Source organism: Triturus cristatus, chromosome 2_2 (assembly GCF_964204655.1).
Source record: "Triturus cristatus chromosome 2_2, aTriCri1.1, whole genome shotgun sequence".
NCBI classification, from domain to species: domain Eukaryota; kingdom Metazoa; phylum Chordata; class Amphibia; order Caudata; family Salamandridae; genus Triturus; species Triturus cristatus.
In genome coordinates, this window is record NC_140582.1 from 579,279,311 (window position 1) to 579,299,621 (window position 20,311).

The 20,311-nt window shown below is 52.4% G+C and overlaps 1 protein-coding gene across 1 annotated transcript in view; it reads left to right on the forward strand.

Moving 5' to 3' along the window:
• The window catches only part of ETFDH (electron transfer flavoprotein dehydrogenase), a 542,885-nt gene that overhangs the window by 312,799 nt on the left and 209,775 nt on the right, over window positions 1-20,311 (forward strand). The window lies entirely within an intron of this gene.

Genomic DNA, 20,311 nt, shown 5'->3' on the forward strand with positions numbered 1-20,311 from the left:
ACCGGGAACCGGAGTTAAGCATGGCGGAAGATTGCGGCCTATCTCCGAGGGATGCCAGGGGCTAGAGTTGGCAGGATGCCCGACTTCTAGTTGAACAACAACGGCCAGGCGAGGTGTGAACTGTCGGATGGAGGTCCCCGTCCTTTCACTTTCGTTTTCTCTCCCTTTGTCTGCCCTGCCCCTGGAGAGCTCTTGGTGGCTTTATTATCCTTTGGACGCTCTACATGCTACTCTGGCGGCCCATTGCAGAACTGATCACTCCTGATTCCTCTCGTTGAGAGGGGGCCGTCTTATCTGAACCGACCCGCTTGGCACCAACCATGTCGGGCAAAGCAGAGGTGGATCGGCTGAAGCCTAAGTCTACCAGGCGGGGAGCCTATACTCAAGTCAATAATATGGACCGCTATGCTCTGCAGAAGGGATCACCGAGTGGGTCGAGCCAGTCGCCAGATACCCAGAAGGAGGCCTCGCCCTTGGCCCCGGAGCTCTCGCTGCAGGATGTCATGGGCGCGCTCGAAGGGATGCAGACCTCGATTGGGAGACAGTTTGATGCCCTGGCGCATAAGGTGGATGCCATTTTGGTGGATGTTAACCTGATCCGTGCGGACTTGGGCAAAACGAATGAACGGGTCAAAACCCTGGACCTCAAGACCACGGGCCTCGCCGATGATGTCACGGAATTGCAGACCGAGGTTCGTAAGCTGAGGACCGAGAGTGATCTCGCCGCCCGCCGGCTGGAGGACTTTGAGAGCCGGGCCAGGCGCAACAACGTGCGCGTTATCGGGGTCCCGGAGTCCTCGGATGAGGCTTCGGTTGACCTGCTCGTCGAGGACTTGGTGCTTAACCATCTGCAGCCTAAGGGTCTTGGAAAGTTCTTTGCGGTTGAAAGGGCCCATAGAGTGCCGGGTGGGAGGCCCAAGGTGGGAGCCCCACCGAGGCCGATTGTCGCCCGGCTCTTTCATTTTCGAGATCGGGACGCTATCCTGCAAGCATCGAGGGTGACGGGCCCGGTCCCCTTCCAGAACGCGTCGGTGAATTTCTATCCGGACTTCACCCAGCAGGTGCAGAGGCAGAGACAAGGCTTTCTGGGGGTGAAGAGGCGACTTCGGGAGAGGGATCTGAAGTATGCCATGCTCTTCCCTGCCAGACTACGTGTGGTGTACGAAGATCGGACATTCTTCTTTGAGTCTCCTGTCATGGCCGATGAATGGCTGGACGCTTTGCCCCGGCGGCGGCCGGGAGAGGACACTGCCGCAGATGGGGAAAATGGCCGGGATGGGCAGGGCTGATTTTTCGGAGCCGGTCTGACTCGATTTGACTTTATTTGATGACTTGATCAGAGTGCAGTATATGCGGAGGGTTGCGGGAGGACGAGGGGAGCGCTTTCCTCCCTTAGGGTGCTTTTTGTAGATTTTGGGTTTTGTAGGGCGACAGGCACACTGCAAGTTGGGGGGGCTTTGTAAGCTGCAGCAGGGGTGCAGGGTGGGGGGGATGGTTGGGATTTCGGGGTTGTTGTTGGGGGGTCTGTTTCTGCAAGGCGTAGTGATCATCTTCGGTATTGTCCCATGGTGGCTCTTCGGGGGGGGGTGGGCCTCCTTGTGGTTGGGGATGGGGGGTAGAGGTTTAAGTGTTATTAGCTGGAATGTTAATGGTTTGGGGGATCGCATTAAGCGCGGGATAGTCTTGCAACACTTGAAACGGTCAATGCCAGATGTTGCCCTACTGCAGGAGACACACCTTATAGGTAACACGTGTTTTGCTCTTAATAGGAAGGGTTACAAATTCATAGCTCATTCGGGTTTCTCCTCCGGGTCTAGGGGTGTGGGCATCCTTGTCAGGGCCTCGTTACCATTTGAGGTGGACTCCACCGTTGTTGACGATAGGGGGAGGTTTGTGGCGGTGGCGGGGAGGTGGGAAGGTAGAACTTTGGTTTTAGTTTCGGTTTATGTCCCTCCAGCCCTGCAGGCCTCCACGTTTGTAGATCTGGGTAGGGCCTTGCTGGATCTCCCGGGGGGTATGTTAGTGGTAGGGGGGGACTTCAATGCTGTTGGCTCTGGACTGCTGGATAGGTACCCGCCCAGAGACACAGGGGGGGCTCAGAAGTGGCTTCCAGACTTCCTAGACACACTCGGCCTGATAGACTGCTGGAGGCTCCGACACCCCACACAGCGTCAATACACCTTCCACTCTGGGGCGCATGGTAGCCTTTCTAGGATTGACTATTTGCTCACTTTGGCTGTGCACGCCCCCTTGGTGTCTGAGGCCAGGCACATGGCGCGTGGCATATCGGACCATTCGCCAGTGTGGATCAGGCTGGATGTCGGCCGAGAGGGAGGGGGAAGGGTGGCTCCTATCAACCCCTGGTACTTTCGAGATTCCAAGATGCGCAGCGCACTGGTAAAGACAGTAGATAATTTTTTCAAGGATAATCAGGGGTCCGTGGACTCGGCAGTGTCGCTCTGGTAAGCATTTAAGACCGTGCTGAGAGGGGAGGCCCTCTCACTTGTAGTGGCGGCCAAGCGGCGGAGAGATGGCGAGGTTATGCAGGTGGAGGAGGAGATCGTGGCTTTGGAGGGAGCGCTAGAGGAGGAGGTAACAGCGGCCTCACTGCATGAGCTGAGCTTGAAACAAGCCGAGTATAAGGACCTTGTGACAAATGCCGCTAAGACCCTCAGTAGGGAACAGCAGGGCCGCCTGTATGATGTTGGTGATAAGGCCGGGAAGCTCTTAGCTTGGCTGGATAAAAAAAAGAACGGGTTAATAGAGTAGTGCTGGAGCTGATGGGAGAGGGGGGAGAGGTGATTGTGGAACCTGAGGGGATTGTCCAATGTTTCTCGGACTATTTCCGTAAGGTTTATGCCTCAGTGTCGGATAGGCCGCCCGAGGACTCGTGTGACCTCCGGCGGGATATCGCTCTGCCCTGTCTTTCTGCTGTAGATAGAGATGATCTTGATGGAGACTTAACGGTCGATGAGGTGGCGGGAGCTATTCGCGCGCTGAACTCGGGCAAGGCCTCGGGCCCGAATGGCTTGCCGATTGACCTGTATAAACTGTTCCCGGATAAGGTGGCCCCTCACCTGCGCGCCATGTTCGTGGAGGCGCGGGGGAGTGGGACCCTCCCGTTGGACCAGAGGCTGGCGACAATTGTTGTGATACATAAAGATGGTAAACCCCGAGATAAGTGTGCCTCATATAGGCCCATATCACTCCTCAACGCCGAGCCGAAGATCCTGGCTAAAATCCTGGCGGGCAGATTGGTCAGGGTACTTGAAGACTTGATTCATCCTGATCAATCCGGTTTTATTCCGCATCGCAACACCGCGTTGAACCTTCGGCGCCTTCATGGGGTGATCGCCAGGGCTGGCACGCTGCGATAGCCGGCTATTGTGGCGTCTCTTGATGCCACGATGGCCTTCGATACGGTGGAATGGGAGTATTTGTGGGCTGTGCTAGCCAAGTTCGGCTTTGGCCCTGGTTTTGTGAGCTGGGTGAGGTTGCTGTATGAGGGACCCCTTGCGAGTGTGGTGGTAAATGGCCGGGCATCGACTCCGTTCCGGCTTGGGAGGGGGACTCGGCAGGGCTGCCCCCTGTCGCCTCTGTTGTTCGCTCTTGCTCTTGAACCTCTGGCGGCGTGGATACGCTGGCACCCGGATATACGTGGCCTTCGGTGGTCGCCCGAACACGAGGACCGCATTTCGCTATATGCTGATGACATCTTGTTGTACCTTGCCTCGCCCAAGAACTCACTCATAGTGGTCTGTGACGTTCTTAGGTCCTTCGGTAGGAATTCAGGTCTCGTCATCAACTGGAGTAAATCGTATTTATACGTCCTGAGTGGTGAGGTTCCGCCGGTCCCGCGAACTTGTTCGATCCAGATTGCTCAGCAGGGCTTCGTGTACCTGGGGATCTTTATCTCCATGGACCCCGCCCTGCGGTATGAGAGAAACCTGCTCCCCCCCCGGCGCGCCTGCGGCGGGATGTTGAGGGCTGGCGGAGGCTGCCGCTCTCCCTCGTCGGGCGCGCTGCCTTGTTCAAAATGATGTCCCTTCCCCGGTTCCTCTACACATTGCAAAACACTCTAGATTGGGTGCCGGCCAAGTACTTTCGGGAGGTCGAAAGCCTCCAACGGACGTTGTTGTGGGATGGGCGGCCGCGGATAGCGATTGCTAAATTGACGCTTCCATGGTATGACGGGGGTATTGCGCTTCCAGACATCCGACGCTATTACTGGGCCACCCAGATGTCCGCGATTAACCACGGTTTCTATGGCCCGGCCCTCAGCCCTGGTTATGCCATGGACAGATGGTTGTTGCGCGGGGGAAACTATCTTAGGGCGTTGTATTCGCGGTCCCTCGACTCATCCCTCACGGGGCCCACTGGGGTGGCGGTGCGTGTATGGAAGATGGCGACTGACTCTCTGGGCTGGAAGGATAGGCTCACCCTAGCAGCCCCGTTGTTCGAATCTGAAAGGTTGGGTAGGCTTTGGCATACGAAAGGGTTTGACAAATGAGACTTGATCGGCATCTCCAGGGTTGGAGATATGCTGATTAAGGGTAGGGTGAAGTCCTTTGAAGAGTTGCAGAAGGAGTACGAGTTGGGGGCGTCTGAGTTTTTCCGATATGTTCAGGTGCGTCATGCCCTGCGGTCAGTCCTCGTGGCGGGTGAGAAGGTGCCTGAGTCCTCTCCTTTGGAGGACCGGATCCTTGATGGCCATATGCCGGAGAGCACGATCTCGCTCATCTACAAGAAACTGATAAATGTTCGGGCTGATTTGCTACTGGGGCTGCGGGACCAGTGGACTAGGGACGGACTCGAGTTGGATGATGAGGACTGGCAGTCTGCTGTTTCCTCTCCTAAGGAGGTTGCGATCCCGTCGCGTCTGAGGCTGGTGCAGCTCAAGATCCTGCATCGAGTGTATGTGACGGGGCCGCGACTGGTTCATATGGGATACTCTGAGGAAGGCCTATGTAGGAGGGGATGCGGTATGGTGGGTACTTTCCTACATATCATCTGGGAATGTGGTGTCATCACGGAATTTTGGAGGCGAGTCCATGCGGTGATGGGGGAGGTGACGGGCATTGCTATGCAGCCGGAAGCGCGGTGTTGTCTCCTGAATGTCTGGGGGCCTACTGACCATGATGAGGCACAGACCCAGTGGGTGACCCTGGGTAACATGGTTGCTAAGAGGGACATCGCGCGCTTGTGGTGTTCCGGGGGGCCCCCCACGTTAACTGCGTGGAAAGAAAATATGGACTGGAGTATGCTCAGGGAGAAGACAGTCTATTGCGCCAGAGGCCGCCCTCGGAAGTGGCATGCCATCTGGGGGCGGTGGAATCAATACAGGGGGGGAATATGTCTTGCCCCTGATCTGGATCCTCCAGAGGAACAACTTTCTTCTTGACCTTTCCAGCTCAGTATGCAGATGTGATGGTTAATTGACTTCTTGGGCCTCTGCTTTTCCCCCTTTTTCCTCTTATTATAGTACTGTGACTGTTAGACGATTGGGGTCCGGCTCCCCCTGAGGGGCTACCACCGTGGGCATTCAGTGTTGTTGCCTTGCTGGGGTTTGTTGTGTGTTTGTAATTATTAAAAATGGAACCTTCTCACTGCTCCTTCAATGTACTGTGGACGATTCTTTGTATTCTCCTATCGAAGCTGCCGAACCTCCGGGTTGTCGGCTGAATAGCTGTGTCCAGACTCTTGAAGAAATAAAGGTTTTTAAAAAAAAAAATAAAAAAAAAAAAAAAAAAGTTTAAAATAAAAGGTCCGAGGAAGAGTGAATATTAGCAGTTTTAGCCACAAAGGGGTTATCCAGTGTCTGTTTCCAAAGCTTTTGTTGGGCTGTATGGCAATGGATTTTGTTTGCCAATTCAATATTTAATTAGATTCTAGCATTCTTTTGACTGGTGTCTCAAACATCATTACTAATAAGATTTATTATTTGTCTAGTGTTCTTTTTTCAGGTGTCATTGATCATTCCCGGGTGCTTTGTTTTTTAGATACAAAGTGTTTTCTTAGGTAAGGAACAACCTGCGCACGCTTCATTGTCAGTGATGCTATGAAAAGTCTACTTCTAAACCTCTCCATAAACACGAGTTGAAGGCATATATATTTTTGGTATTCAGTTGGCTCTACCTTGCAGTGGTGGTTGACAAACTGCGATTGAGCCAACGGCAGACCCCTCTCCCTTCCCCAACCAGATCTCACATTTGTGACAGATGCGTCACTTCTCGGATGGTGCGACCATCTGGGAGAGGTGGAGATCAGGGGACACTGGTCTCCGGCGGAGTCAGGCTCCACTTAAGTTTGTTGGAGTTCCGAGCGATTCGGTTGGCATTGAAAGCATTTCTTCCCTCTGTCAAGGGGAATGTATTGCAGGTGTACACGGGCAACACCACTGCCATGTGGTACTGCAACAAGCAGGGCGGGTTTGGGTCATGGACCCTTTGTAGAGAAGCCCGGCGTCTATGAACACGGCTGGAACAGCAGGGCATAACCCTGGTGGTTCAATACCTGGCGGGTTCTCTGAACACCAAAGCAGACGAACTCAGCCTAGCGGATCATGAATAGCATCTCATGTCGGAGGTGGCGCAAGGTCTCTTTCAGCAGTGGGGAGAACCGTGGTTAGATTTGTTTGCCTCCGGAGAGAACGCGCAGTGTAAGCAGTACTGCATGCTGGAGTTTCCAAGGCGGCTATCGCTCGGCGACGCTTTTCATTGTGAGTGGAGCTCAGGCCTTCTGTACGCCTTTCTGCCTGTACCATCCTGCCCAGGGTTCTGAAGAAGCTCAGGAGCGACCGGACCCAAGTCATTCTTGTGGCTCGGGACTGGGCGAGGATTCTGGTATCCAGAGCTTCTGAAGATGAGCATCAATCCTCCGATCAGGCTGCACCTTCGAGAGGCTCTTCTGTCTCAGCAGCAGCAGGGGAGGGTTCTCCACCCGAACTTGTCAACTCTGCGCCTCCATGCGTGGGGATTGAGCGCACGCTGAACTGTCAGTGATGCAATGAAAAGTCTACTTCTCAACCTCTACATTAACACGAGTTGAGGGCATATATATTTCTGGTATTTAATTGGCTCTATCTTGCGGTGGTGGTTGACGAACCGCGATTGGGCCAACGGCAGACCCCTCTCCCTTCCCCAACCAAATCTCACAGTTGTGATGGATGCATCACTTCTGGAATGGGGTGGCCATCTGGGAGAGGTGGAAAGCAGGGGACACTGGTCTCCAGCGAAGTCTGGGCTCCACATAAATTTGTTGGAGCTCTGAGCGATTCGATTGGCATTGAAAGCATTTCTTCCCTCTGTCAAGGGGATGTTAGTGCAGGTGTTCACGGACAACACCACCGCCATGTGGTACTGCAACAAGCAGGACGGGGTCATGGGCTCTTTGTCGAGAAGCCCTGCGTCTTGGGACATGGCTGGAACAGCAGGGCTGGCTAACTTGTTTCCTCCCACGCCCTTTGTTATACTACAGTGGGATCTTAATATGGTCCTCACCTATCTAATGTGTGCTCCATTGGAGTTCTACTTAACTGTCCCCTCCGGCTGCAGCCCATCAAGACAGCCTTTTTAGTGTCGATTACATTTGCCCGGAGGGTGAGTGAGTCGAAGGCATTATCTTGCACGCCTCCCTACCTGATGTCTTTTCCAGACAAAGTGGTGCTTCGCACCCGGGCTTCCTTTTCACCAAAGGTAGTGACCCCATTCCATCTGGGTCAATCCATCACTCTGCCCACTCCCCTGCACCTCTCTAAAGAAGAGGCGCGTCTCCACCATCTGGACCCAAAAAGAGTGTTGTCGTTCTATCTTGACTGCACAAAAGAGTTCTTGGTGGACAACTAACTCTTTGTGGGGTACGTAGGAGCTAAGAAGGGGCGGGCAGTGCAGAAAAGGATCATCTCTCGCTTGGTCGTTCTTTGCATTAGGATCTGCTATGCCCTGGCAAAAAAACAGCCCCCTGACGGATTAAGGGCCAATTTCACCAGGGGACAAGCTGCAACTACGGCCTTGGCTCCGGGTCTTCCAGTCCCGTACATCTGTCAGGCAGCAATGTGGGCCTCTTTGCACACATTTGCCGAGCACTACTGCCTAGACAGTTGGATCCGTGGGGATGTGCATTTTGCCCTTTCGGTCCTGCAGGACTTTCTATTTTACGGTATTGGTCCACACCCTCTGGTGGGATGGTATGGCTTGGGTATCTAATTCAAAGGTAAGGAATCTGCAGCTACAAGCCTCTACCAGATGAGCAAGTTACTTACCTTCGGTAACTCATTATCTGGTAGAGACTCTAGCTGCAGATTCCTTACAGCCCCACCCATGCCTCCCCGCTATGCGGAATAATGTTGAAGAGCTAGGGTTACTCCCCTTTTCGGGGCCGTAGTTTTGCACACGACTACGTCAGTTACTTTGTGGCTCTACGCTTCTAGTTTGGAAAAAAACGAAAAGTTCAGACGTCCGCACGCCTGGGTGGCGCCTATATAGGTACCGCGACATCATAACCAACGCCGCCGACGTTACGCGGAGCCGAAAGGAGCACCCCGACTGTGCGCTCAAGGGGTATTGGGCAGCAAAAGTTTCCGGATCCAGTCTGACGCCTGGGAAATTCAAAGGTAAGGAATCTGCAGCTAGATAGTCTCTCCAGGTAGTGCGTTACCGAAGGTAAGTAGCTTGTTCATCTTGATGTCATCCCTGATGGTGTTTGGGTTGATACACCTGGTACCATCTAATACTGGTGTAAGTTACTATTACGCTCATCCTGGGCTTTTTATCCCGGAATCACGACAGTATTCTTTACAGGTATAGCGTGTGAGGTCTACATGTTGCTCAACAATCTGACCTCCGCTCTAAATGCGCTCCATGCCTACAAGACAGCTTTCTTTACTTTCACTATCTCCCCATGTTTAAGTCCCACAGAGCTTTTACTTTCCACATCCTACTCTCTCCTGCATAATTATTTAGGATAGAGAGCACCCACACCAGGGCTTTCGAGTTGAGGCACCACACCCGACTATTGTACAAAATTGTTTTTCTGGGTTTGTTTTGCATGCACACCTGTTTTGATATATTAAGCACTTACTGCAGCAGTTGTTTCAATTGTGTCTAATTCAGTTGTTTCAAGTGTGTCTTATCTACATGTACCAACAAAAGGTTAATTTGTATATACACATTGTTTGGGTGACAGGTGGCACAACTTAAAAAGCTGCCTTTGCTTTGGAAATGATAACCTAGCTGTTTATATTTTTCTACAGGTGACTAACAGTGAAACCGTCTTGAATTTACCATTGGATCACTGTATGTTTTGTATTATATTATTTCATTATGAGCACATCTTCTGGAGCAGAAGCACTTTTACTTTAGGACCAGACGAATGCCAAAACACCTCATCTGAGGGTATAATGGCAGAAATATGCTGACCTTCCCTGAAGACACACCTCAGCAGGTTTAATCCACTCCTGCAGCGTCCCTCGTTTTAATACTGACCCATGGGCACATGAATAAAGATGTAAGCTTACCCTGTAGGCAGTTTTAAACCACCATATCACTTATTGCACTCTCCGCTTACCTCACTACCCTTCAGCTCATTGTAGGGCACCTACCATATCTGTGTAAACATCTGTTGAGCTACTCTTTTCTAGTGAAAAGGTTGTGTCCCGCATCGTGACTAGATATCACGGTGCGAGGAGGTTCCCGATGATTAAGCATGCCACCTATGGTGGGTGAGGGTAATCATCCTTAAAAAGGAATATACTGTCCCATTTAGGTACTTTTGTTTCTTGTATCTGTGGTGTTTGGACTCAGGCCATGAGTTGACGTTGTGTGATAAATGCGCACTCATGCATCCAGAGGCACTCTGGGACTAAGATGCAAAAATGTATATTGCCAAACATAAGAACAAGTAGTGGCACTTGTGTAAGTTATGCTTCCGCTCCAAGTCACTGGCATGGACTTGATTCTGCTCTTGAGGTCTTTCCCATGAGCAGTCTACTTCATGGTCGAAGTTATCTGGGAAGTCAAAATCAAAGTCCAAACACTAACAGAAAAAAAAAGCATGACTTGCTCCATATCACCACGCTCTATTCAAAGAGAAGGCATGAGGGTGTCATGATGTGTGGCATGACCCTCTTAAGTCTTCAGTTGCAGAGCCGATCCCCCAACTAATCACACAAAGTTTCTCAGGTCATCAGTGATGCCACAGCAGATTGATGCATTCAAGGCGGCTGTTCTGTAGAAGTTTAGCGCTCTTCAAGCGCTCTCTGTGGTGCCTTCAGGTCCCAAGGAACTGCAGGGTTGCTGGCTTCGTTTTCAGTGCCGTCTTACCCTTTGGGACCAGCTTCAAGCCCAGTACTGACTCCTGTACAGACTTCTACTCCAGTTCCAAGACTTGTGCTGGGCCCATCAATGTCTGCTTCAGTATCAACACCACTAGCACCGGAAAATTCAAACACAAAACCAACTTTAGCCCGATCTGAACCGACATGACGCTACTAGATCACAAAAGTGCAACTGCTACCACGGAGGACATGCCAGCAGAGGCTCTATTATCTTTTTGGCACTGATTCTGAACAAGGGACACCCCAGAAAGGGGATGATGATGGTAGGGAGGGAAGTGGTCATCGTCGTCGCTCCCTCCCTCCCGCCCCCCTTACAGATGGCAACTTTTGCATGCATTTACGAGTACTTGGTGGCATGATACTTTCCCTGTTGCAGGGTTTGACACTCCACTTGGGCAACCAATGGGAGAGAGTGCCTCATTTTTAGTTTTGGTCCAGCTGGCAGTTGAGTTCCTAGTTTTACAGCTACCTTCAGTTGAGACCAAAAGAAACATCCTTACGGAAATTCTGAAGCTTGAGCCAGACATGTATGAGCCCTTGCTCCCCCTTAGCAAGGAAAAACATGGGATATTCAGTGTTCAACCAGTCCTACAATTGGAGAGTCAGAGCATTATATTAACAGACGCTCTAGGTGCACAGTATGGGGGTCCAGGCTTATTGGTTTGACCATGAACAATGGGGTATCCTTGCACAACGCACATCAATATGGAGGACTATAATGAAATTTTAGCGAAAAATTACTTTTTCAAGTCCATATTAGATGAGCCTGGACCCTCATACTCTGTACCAAGAGCATCTGTTGTTAATAGAACGCTCTGGCTCTCCAATTGTACGACTGGTTGAACACTTAATGTCACATGTTTTTCCTTGTTTTTATTAATCTGAAAGAAACACATTAGTTATAGATTCCTTACCTTAGACTTACCCCCAGGCGTCAGACTGGATTCGGAAAGTCTTTTCGGCAGCAGTACCTCTGCACGTCGCAAGGTGGCATTCGGGCGGCTCCGCGTCCGTCGTTGGCGTCCTGGTCACCGGGATGACGTCAGTTCTTTCTTTTTCCACGCCAGCCAGCGCAGATCCAGAGAGAGCGGTACCTCCAGTCACTTTTTGGCTGACTTTTTTCTCGATTTTTGTTGACTGTATCTATTGACTCCTGGTGCACAAGGGATGCCCAGTTTCATGGCCTGCAGTTCCTGTACCCAACTGATGTCGGTTATGGATCCGCACTTCGTGTCTCTTTTGGCTGGAGCGCGACCACGACCTCAAGTCGTGCTCCGCCTGCCAGTCGATGGCGCCGAAAGCTTTGCAAGGGCGGTCCCGGAAGTTGCATGAGTGCAGGCCGTCAGCTCAATGCCGTTAGAGGTCCCGGTCGCCCGGGGGGTCGAGGGACCATTTGCGGAGCCATCACCACTCATCCAAGTAAACCAAGTCTTCGAACACTGGGTCGGGTAAGTCGAAGCACAAAAAGAAGTTGAAGAAGCATAGTCGCTCTTCGACTTCTCCCCATCGGTCGGCTGACGCGATGGGGGATGCATGCGGTGCTCTTCCCGCAGGTCCGCACACGGAGCCCGAGGATTCGGCTCCGGGCTTCCCTTTCTTCCCAGGACCCGGAGCGACTCCTGCCCAACTTTGTGCGTTCTACAAAGCGATGGATGGGGGACCTAGGCATTCTCTGCTGTTGGCTCCGACCCTGGTGCCATCAGGCCCTCGTGGATCCAGCACCGCATCCGTCGCCGGTCGTGTCCCCAGCCGGCGTCGACCCTGGCCTCCATCCCTATGTGGAGCCGGACCAGCATCGTCCGACGCAGGATCCAGCGCCGAGTGGGGGTTTTGTGCCCCTGTTCACTCCTGGGGTCCCTTTTCGCCCAGATTGGCAACCTGAGGAGGAGGAGGACTGGGAGGGGTCAGGTGACCCTTAAACTGATCAGATGGGATCTGAGCAGGAGTGGAGAGAGGAACTGGGGGATGCCAGTGGTCTTGACACCTCTTCTGACCGTGGCAAGTTGTCTCCTCCTACCGTGGCTACGGAGGAGGGAACATCATATGCAGTGGTGTTGCGTAGGGTGGCCGAGGCCCTCAACCTCAAGCTTCCTACAGTGGCAGTCAGGACTAACCTCCTGACAGAGGTGCTTCAACCGGTGTCGAGCTCTTCGGAGCCCCTGCTGCCGTTTAATGAGACCCTTACATACATCCTTTTGGGTATGTGGTCCAGGCCCAACACGGGGGCACCCGTGGATAGGATGATTGCCCGACGCCACTGCCTGGCTCCGGGTGACCCCAATTTCCTCTCCCAACACCCCACCCCGGAGAGCTTGGTGGTCCAAGCCTCCACTTCCAAGAGCGCATTCCCTGCCGCTCCCCCGGAAAGGGAATCCAAGAAGCTGTACTACCTTGGGAAGAAAGTTTTCTCTTCCGCCAGCTTGGGACTATGGTCGGTAAACACCACATGTCTATTGGGCCGTTATTCCCATTCTGTGTGGGATACGGTTGCGCAGGTGCTGCCCTAGTGTCCGGAGGAGGCCCGGACAGTGCTCTCCCAGGCTGTCGCTTCCGGGAGAGATGCGGCCAAGTTTACCATCTGTTGTGGGCTGGATACCGCCGACTCTCCGGTCCGGACAATTACATTGTCAGTAGCACTTTGTCCCTACGCATGGATGAGACCGACTGGCTTTTCAGGGGATGTCCGGAACACTGATGGACATGCCCTTTGATGACCGTCGCCCTTTTGGTGACAAAGCGGATAACGCTCTAGAGCGTTTCAAGGACTCACAGGCTACGGCCAAGTCCTTGGGCCTTTCCAGCCGCCCAGCGTAGTCTACTTTTTGCCCATTTGGTGGCTACGGAAGGGGTACCCCACTACGTCCTGCTCAGAGCCACAGGCCGCAACAAGTTACCCAACCTTTGCGCGGCCGGGGCCGTGGGACCCAACGTCGTGGTTCAGGGGGCCAGCAGGCGGGCCAGTCCACCAACACCCCTGCTGCAGCAGCCTCCAAACCCTCCTAGTCTGACATTTCAGGCCCATCAAATGCCAGTGGGCGGCAGGATTCGCCATCACCTCCCCCACTGGCGCACCATCACGACGGACAGGTGGATTTTGCAAATAGTCCGAAGGCGCTACACCCTTCCCTTCGAGACTACCGCTCCAGCCATGCCACCGTCATCTGGCCCTTCTCCAGCAGGAAGTTACGGCTCTCTTGGCCAAGGGATCCATCGAGCGCGTTCCTGTCCGAGAAGTAGGTCGTGGTTGTTATTCCCACTACTTTTTGGTCCCCAAGAAGGACAAAGGCCTGCGTCCTATCTTGGGTCTCAGGGACGTCAATCGCTTCCTCCGGAAGGAGAAGTTCAAGAAGTTGACGCTTCGTCAGGTCTTGTCTGCCCTCGACCTGGAAGACTGGATGGTAGCTTTGGACGTTCAGGACGCTTATTTTCATATCTACCTCGTGCCGGCCCACCGGCGTTACCTACAGTTCACGGTAGGCCATGAGCATTTTCAGTTTACCGTGCTCCCCGTTAGCCTTACCAGCGCCACTCGGGTGTTCACGAAAGTGATGGCGGTGGTTGAAGCTCATCTGCGCAGATCAGGGGTTTCAGTCTTCCCCTATCTCAACGACTGGCTGTTGAAGGCGTGCTCGCCCCAGGCAGTCGTCTCCCACCTCCAGACTACGGCCGACCTCCTGAATTCGCTGGGGGTTTTCCATCAATGTGCTGAAGTCACACCTGATTTCACGGTTTCGGGTCTATCCTTCCGAACAGCGAGTCCGGGATATTCAGGCTATGATTTCAATCTTTCAGCCTCTGTCCTGGGTTTCGGTCAGACTGACCCTGAGGCTGCTGGGCCTCATAGCCTCCTGCATCCTGCTGGTCGATCATGCCAAGTGTCCTATGCAGGCTCTGCAGTGGGACCTGAAGTTCCAGTGGGCCCTGCATCAGGGGAATCTGTCCGATTGCGTCCAGATCTCGGAGGGAACTGCACGTCAATTGCAGTGGTGTCTCACGAACCAGGATTGGGTCGATGGCAGATCCCTCTCGCTTCCCCAACCGGACCATACAGTGGTGACGGATGCGTCCCTTCTGGGATGGGCGGCCACATGGGAGAGGCAGAGATCAGAGGCCTCTGGTCTCCGGCGGAGTCCGGGCTCCACATCCACCTTCTGGAGCTCCGGGCGATTCGGGTTGCACTGAAAGCATTCCTTCCCTCTGTCCGGGGAAGAGTAGTGCAGGTGTTCACGGACAACACCACCGCCATGTGGTACTGCAACAAACAGGGCGGGGTGGCGTCATGGACCCTATGTCAAGAGGCCCTCCACCTCTGGACATGGCTGGAACATCAGGGCATATCCATGGTGGTTCAACACTTGGCAGGTTCCCTGAACTCCAGGGCGGATGAACTCAACTGCAGGTGCATGATGGATCACGAATGGCGTCTTCACTCGAAGGTGGTGCAAGGTCTCTTTCAACAGGGGGGAGAGCCTTGCTTAGATCTATTCGCCACCGAAGAGAACGCGCAATATCAGCAATTCTGCGTGTTGGAATTTCCAAGGCGGCACTCTCTAGGCAACGCTTTTCGTCACGAGTGGAGTTGCGGTCTGTTGTACACCTTTCCGCCTATACCACTTCTGCCCAGAGTGCTGAAGAAGATCAGGCGCAACCGGGCCTAAGTCATCCTTGTAGCTCTGGATTGGGCACAAAGATTTTGGTATCCCGAGCTACTCAACATGGCCATCAATCCTCCGATCAGACTGCTTCTTCGGGAGGACATTCTGTCGCAGCAGCAGGGGACGGTCCTCCACCCGAACCTGTCCTGCCTCCTCCTCCTTGCGTGGCGATTGAGCGGCGGCAGTTGACGTCTTTCGACCTGTCTCCTGAAGTCTGTGATGTAATCTTGGCAGCCAAGCGTCCCTCCACCAAGACGGTATACGCCTGCCGGTGGAACAAGTTTGTGGCATGGTGCACAGCAAAGGCTGTGGATCCCCTTTCTGCCCCTCTTTCTGACCTTCTCTTGTTCCTTCTTTCTTTAGCCCAGCAGGGCTCTGATCTGGGTACTATCAAGGAATATCTTTTGGCCATTGCTGTCTTCCTTTGGCTTCCAGATCAGCCTTTCCTTTTCAAGTTCCCGGTTGTAAATCGTTTCTTGAAAGGCATAACTCCTCTTTTCCCTCCTATTCCTTTCATTATGCCTCAGTGGGACTTAAACCTGGTTTTAACTTATTTAATGTGCGCTCCCTTTGAGCCGCTTCACAACAGTCCTTTGAGGCTCTTGACTCTTAATACTGCGTTCCTGGTGGCCATCACCTCTGCCAGGCGAGTGATTGAGCTCCAGGCGCTTTCATCGAAGCCTCCTTTTCTCTCTGTGCATCCGGACAAAGTTGTCCTTGGGACTCGTCCATCCTTCCTGCCCAAGGTTGTCACTGCCTTCCACATTTGTCAGGCAGCTACGTGGACTTCGTTGCACACCTTTACCAAACATTACAGTCAAGTCCGGAGAGACGGCTTCTTTGGCCGTTATGTTCTCCAGGATTTTCTGGTGTGATTTTGGTTCGCAGACCCACCACCGGGGTTGGTATTGCTGGGGTATCTATTCTAAGGTAAGGAATCTATAACTAATGTGTTTCTTTCACATGAACAAGTTACCTTCGGTAACTATATATCTGTAAGAAACATTAGTTAGTTATAGATTCCTTACCGCCCCATCCATCCTCCCCGTTCTGCGAACTGATTTCTAGGGTTAAGGACATCCTTTCAGGACCCTAGTTTTGTGCACCAGTGGTCAGTGTCTTGCATGTCTCTGCGTTTCTGGCGCGGAAAGTCATGTACAGAACTGACGTCAGCGTGCATAGCGACGTCAGTAGCTGCCTCAACATCATCCCGGCGACCACGACGCTAACAACTGACGCGGAGCCGCCCGACGCCACCTTCCATTGCGCAGAGTTACTGCTGACGAAAAAACTTTCGGATCCAGTCTGACGCCTGGGGGTAATTCTAAGGCATGGTATCTATAACTAACTAATGTTTCTTACAGATATATCGTTACTGAAGGTAAGTAACTTGTTCTTTATGCTTTCATATTTGTTTGTTATCTTTTGAGTGAGCACAATGGTTTTAAGAATTTGCATATCTCAGAATTTAGAGCTGGTATCACTCCCTTCATTGAAATGATATTGATGTGTGAAAAGTGATGTAATCTTGTGTAAAAAGAATCAGATGCCATGTTTATTGAGTAAAATGATCTTCACGAAAAAGTAGTAACATGTTTAAATCATGCAGCCACCTATTGTTGTTTTGCGTTTATACTTGCAGAGATCCATGGTGGTTGTTGGTAAGGCCCCAACCCCCCCTATGTCAACAGTCGGGTATGGCAGGAAGTGCATTTTGCCTGCTCAATCATGCAAGTCTTTTTGGCCTGAGACCACTCCACAGACCTTCCACTGGTGGTGGTCTGCTTTGATGTCTGAGGAATCTGGAAGTTATCCATTAGAAGAGCATGTTATTTGCCTTCGGTAACACTCTTCGTGAGCAATACTTTATCTAACTGCAAATTTCCCACTGTCCTCCCACATCCGGTTCTGTGGAGTGGCCTTTTTTTTAACATCTGAAATTATCACACTGCTACCAATAAATGTTCACGCTCTGTGTCTGAGGGAGCAGAGGAGGGAAAGACGAGAAAAACGGACGTCCGTGTGATTGGGTGTTGCTTAAATGCAGCTCTCTTCCGTCACTCATGGGGTGGTACAGAGCCATACAGGACCACCTAGATACACGCCAGAGCAATGCTGGATAAAAGTTTCCAGGTCAAGTTTGGCACCTAGGTGAGGAATCTCAGTTGGATAGATTATCCACCAGAAAGAGCATTACCAAAGGTAAGTTACTTGTTGATTTGGACAATTCCCTGATAGAAGTCCACAATCCACTACAAGAATTGACATAGCCAATGGCCTAGGACCTTCTTCTGCTTGATCACCAACACACAGAATGGGGCTCGCATCTTGCCAAAATACCTGTACAAGGCACACAGATCCTGTAACACACTTGTAATTCACATCCCCAAACATGCAAGCATCACAGCACATCTTAAGTCTTCACTGGCTTCCAGTTCATAAGAGATGCATCTTTAAAGAGCATGGGGCTATCTGTAAGTCTTCCCATACAGTGAAATGTCTCAGCTATTCACCAGATACTCGCCACTCAGTCTGCTTCTTTCTTCACCCTCTTATCTGGTCCCTGTCCCCAGGTTCCTTAGATAATGTCTAGGAGGACCCTTTGTTACAGTGATAACTGCTGTTTCCTGGAATTGTCACTATTCATACCGAGCCCAGTCTTCTCATATTATGTAAACTCTTTAAAAAATCACCTCTTCTAATAATAGCTGTAATTCACCAAACTTGTATTCTTCACCGCTTTCTAATTCCTGCCTCTTTTACTGTCTTGAAGAGCACAGCGCCAGGACACCTATTGGTATTTGCGCGCTTACAAAAACAAAAATCAATGTAGCCCTTATAAAAATTATCAACTTGTCAGCACTGTATTTCATACAAAAACAAGGCTGCACCCATTGCCTTCTTCTATCTGTCCTGACACAACAGATTAGACACTGGGCAGTTTGAAACTGCATGCAGCTCCTGGCAGAACACCTCCCAGTGTAGATAGTGACCTTCCAGATCTGCTCTACAGGATGCATCAACAAGACCACAAATGGGAATTTCACCAGCAAGTCCTGCAATGTATTTTCTCAAGTTAGGGAGCCCATCCCTCTACCTCTTCACCACTTAAGAACATTCAAAATGCCTAACCTTCTTCTGTGGGTATCCACATCCACAGTCCATGGGCAATGCAGTTTGGATGAATTGGTCAGGGATATTTGCCTATGCTTTTCCACCTCTCCCACTCATCCCATACATGGTCAGGAAGATGACGCACAACTCCATGGAACCTCATTGGTACTTTTTTTTTTTTTTTTTTTTTTTTTAAAAACCTTTATTCGTGCATCTTAAAAGAACAAATACGGGCCTACAACCGTCAGGCCGGCCACGATACAGTAAAGCACTGATACCCACATTACAGCCCCCGTGCATCAACGGTCAGGATTAACAACAGGTTATGAGTCACATACTGGAGATATCTTTGAAACCCGGGGAAGGAGAAGTGAAGGTTAATTTTAAGTTTTTGATAATTTTATCAGAGAAAAAAGTCAATGAAGGATAAGAGCAAAGTAGATTCGAGTCCGCAAGATAGCTTCACCACACGGGCGAGCAGCAACATCAGTAAGAACCACAATGGGAGTAAAATCTCAATCAGTGAGGCGGTGCAGAGATATATCAGGATAGTCATATGAGCAAGTACGCGCCCCTCCAGAGCCGCCCCCACTCGATCCACCCCACACCCGGACCCCGAATCGAAGAAAGTAGAGCACAGAGACATAAAAGAAGAAAGGCCCATAGAACTAATTGAGAACAGAGTATTACCCCCCCACCCTACACCAATGCGGAGGCTACGGCCTACCCCCCCCCCAGCATAGTGCCTGTCGCCCAAGGAACCCGAAATATAGAGAAGAGAGAAAGTAGGAACAGAGTAAAGAAGGGAAGAAAACAGAAAAGAAGGTGGGGAGGAGCCCACTAGACACCAGAGCGCCCCGAACCATCAGCCAGTTATGGCCCCCACACACTGAGAGCCCTCTACGCCAAAAACGGCATGCAAAGATACCATGGCACCACAGTTTAAGCAAGGGATACAAGTCGCGACAAGTGCGCGCAAAACATACATACAGTCCCAGTCCCAGGCCAGCCCGTCCATAAACCATAGCGATAGAAGTCAGACTAGCCCTGGCCCGATCGCGGGCTTGGGATTAAACCAGCTCCTGCGTGAAGGCCCCGTGTCCCGAGCAGACAAAGACAAGATGGCCGCTTGTGAGAGGATGGGGAAGTAGGATCACGAAATGGCCGCCGACCATCGATTGAGGTCCCTTGTTGCACCACATAAAATCCAAACCTGGCAAGTAAGGTACAGGAGTTCCACAAAAAGGCAGCAGTGGGCCACCGCGGACGGTCCCTCGAAGCCGTTAAGTATCGCTCAGCAGGATAGCCTCGCGGACGCGATGAGGCAGGGAACAATGAAGCAGGCAGCCATGACCAGGGGGACAAAGTATCCGCAGTTGAGGTGGAGAGCGGTGGACCCTGGGCGCCGGGAGCGCTAGATGAAGGCACCAGTGTAGCACAATCATACACCGCCGCTGCGTCCCCGCAAGAGGACAAGAGCACCGGAGGACCCACGCCCTGTGGATGACAAACAGTGCGCTCACGGCCCGCAGCCGACAGTATGGGGTCAAACCTCTCACTCAGCGCCTGCAGGCCAGCGCACATCTGTAGTTGAAAGTCCCGCAGGACAGCCAGAACGGAGCCGCATGTCAGCGGAAGCTGGGCCCCAACATCGGCAGCAATCCGGGACGGCACTGTGGAGCTGGTGTCCGGAAGAGGGAGGGCGAAGTGGGAAGCGGGCGAGACCGGAGTATCACCCCCCAGCCGCGAGCAGGCACTCAACGCCATGTTTTGCCGCTATACGGTGCAATGGCCAGGGGGGGGGGGTCGTGGCAAGTGGTCAATTCCCCTCAGGTCTACGCCGCAACAGGAAAGGCCGACAGTCGCTTATCTTCTCGCCGGTCCCCCTCGCCGCTGGCTAGGCAATAGGCAAAAGGGGGCAGCAGCCCCCCACAGCTCGGTCCTCAGAGCGGGGCAGGAGACTCACCGCACCGGGGCCCACCCCACCGCTCCAGCCCGTCAGGCACAGGGTGCAGAAGGTGTCCGGCCGTCTCTCCCCGGGCTCATCCGGCAACGATCCATGGTGCGAGGCGAGATCGGGACCGCGGGGCTCAGGTTAGCGCTAGCTGATCCGGTAACTGCGGAGCTTCCAGGAGGCCGGCAAAGGCCGTAAGGGCGCAGGGTTTCAGTGCCGAGGACAAAAGCACCCAGAACTCGGGCATCCGGGCGG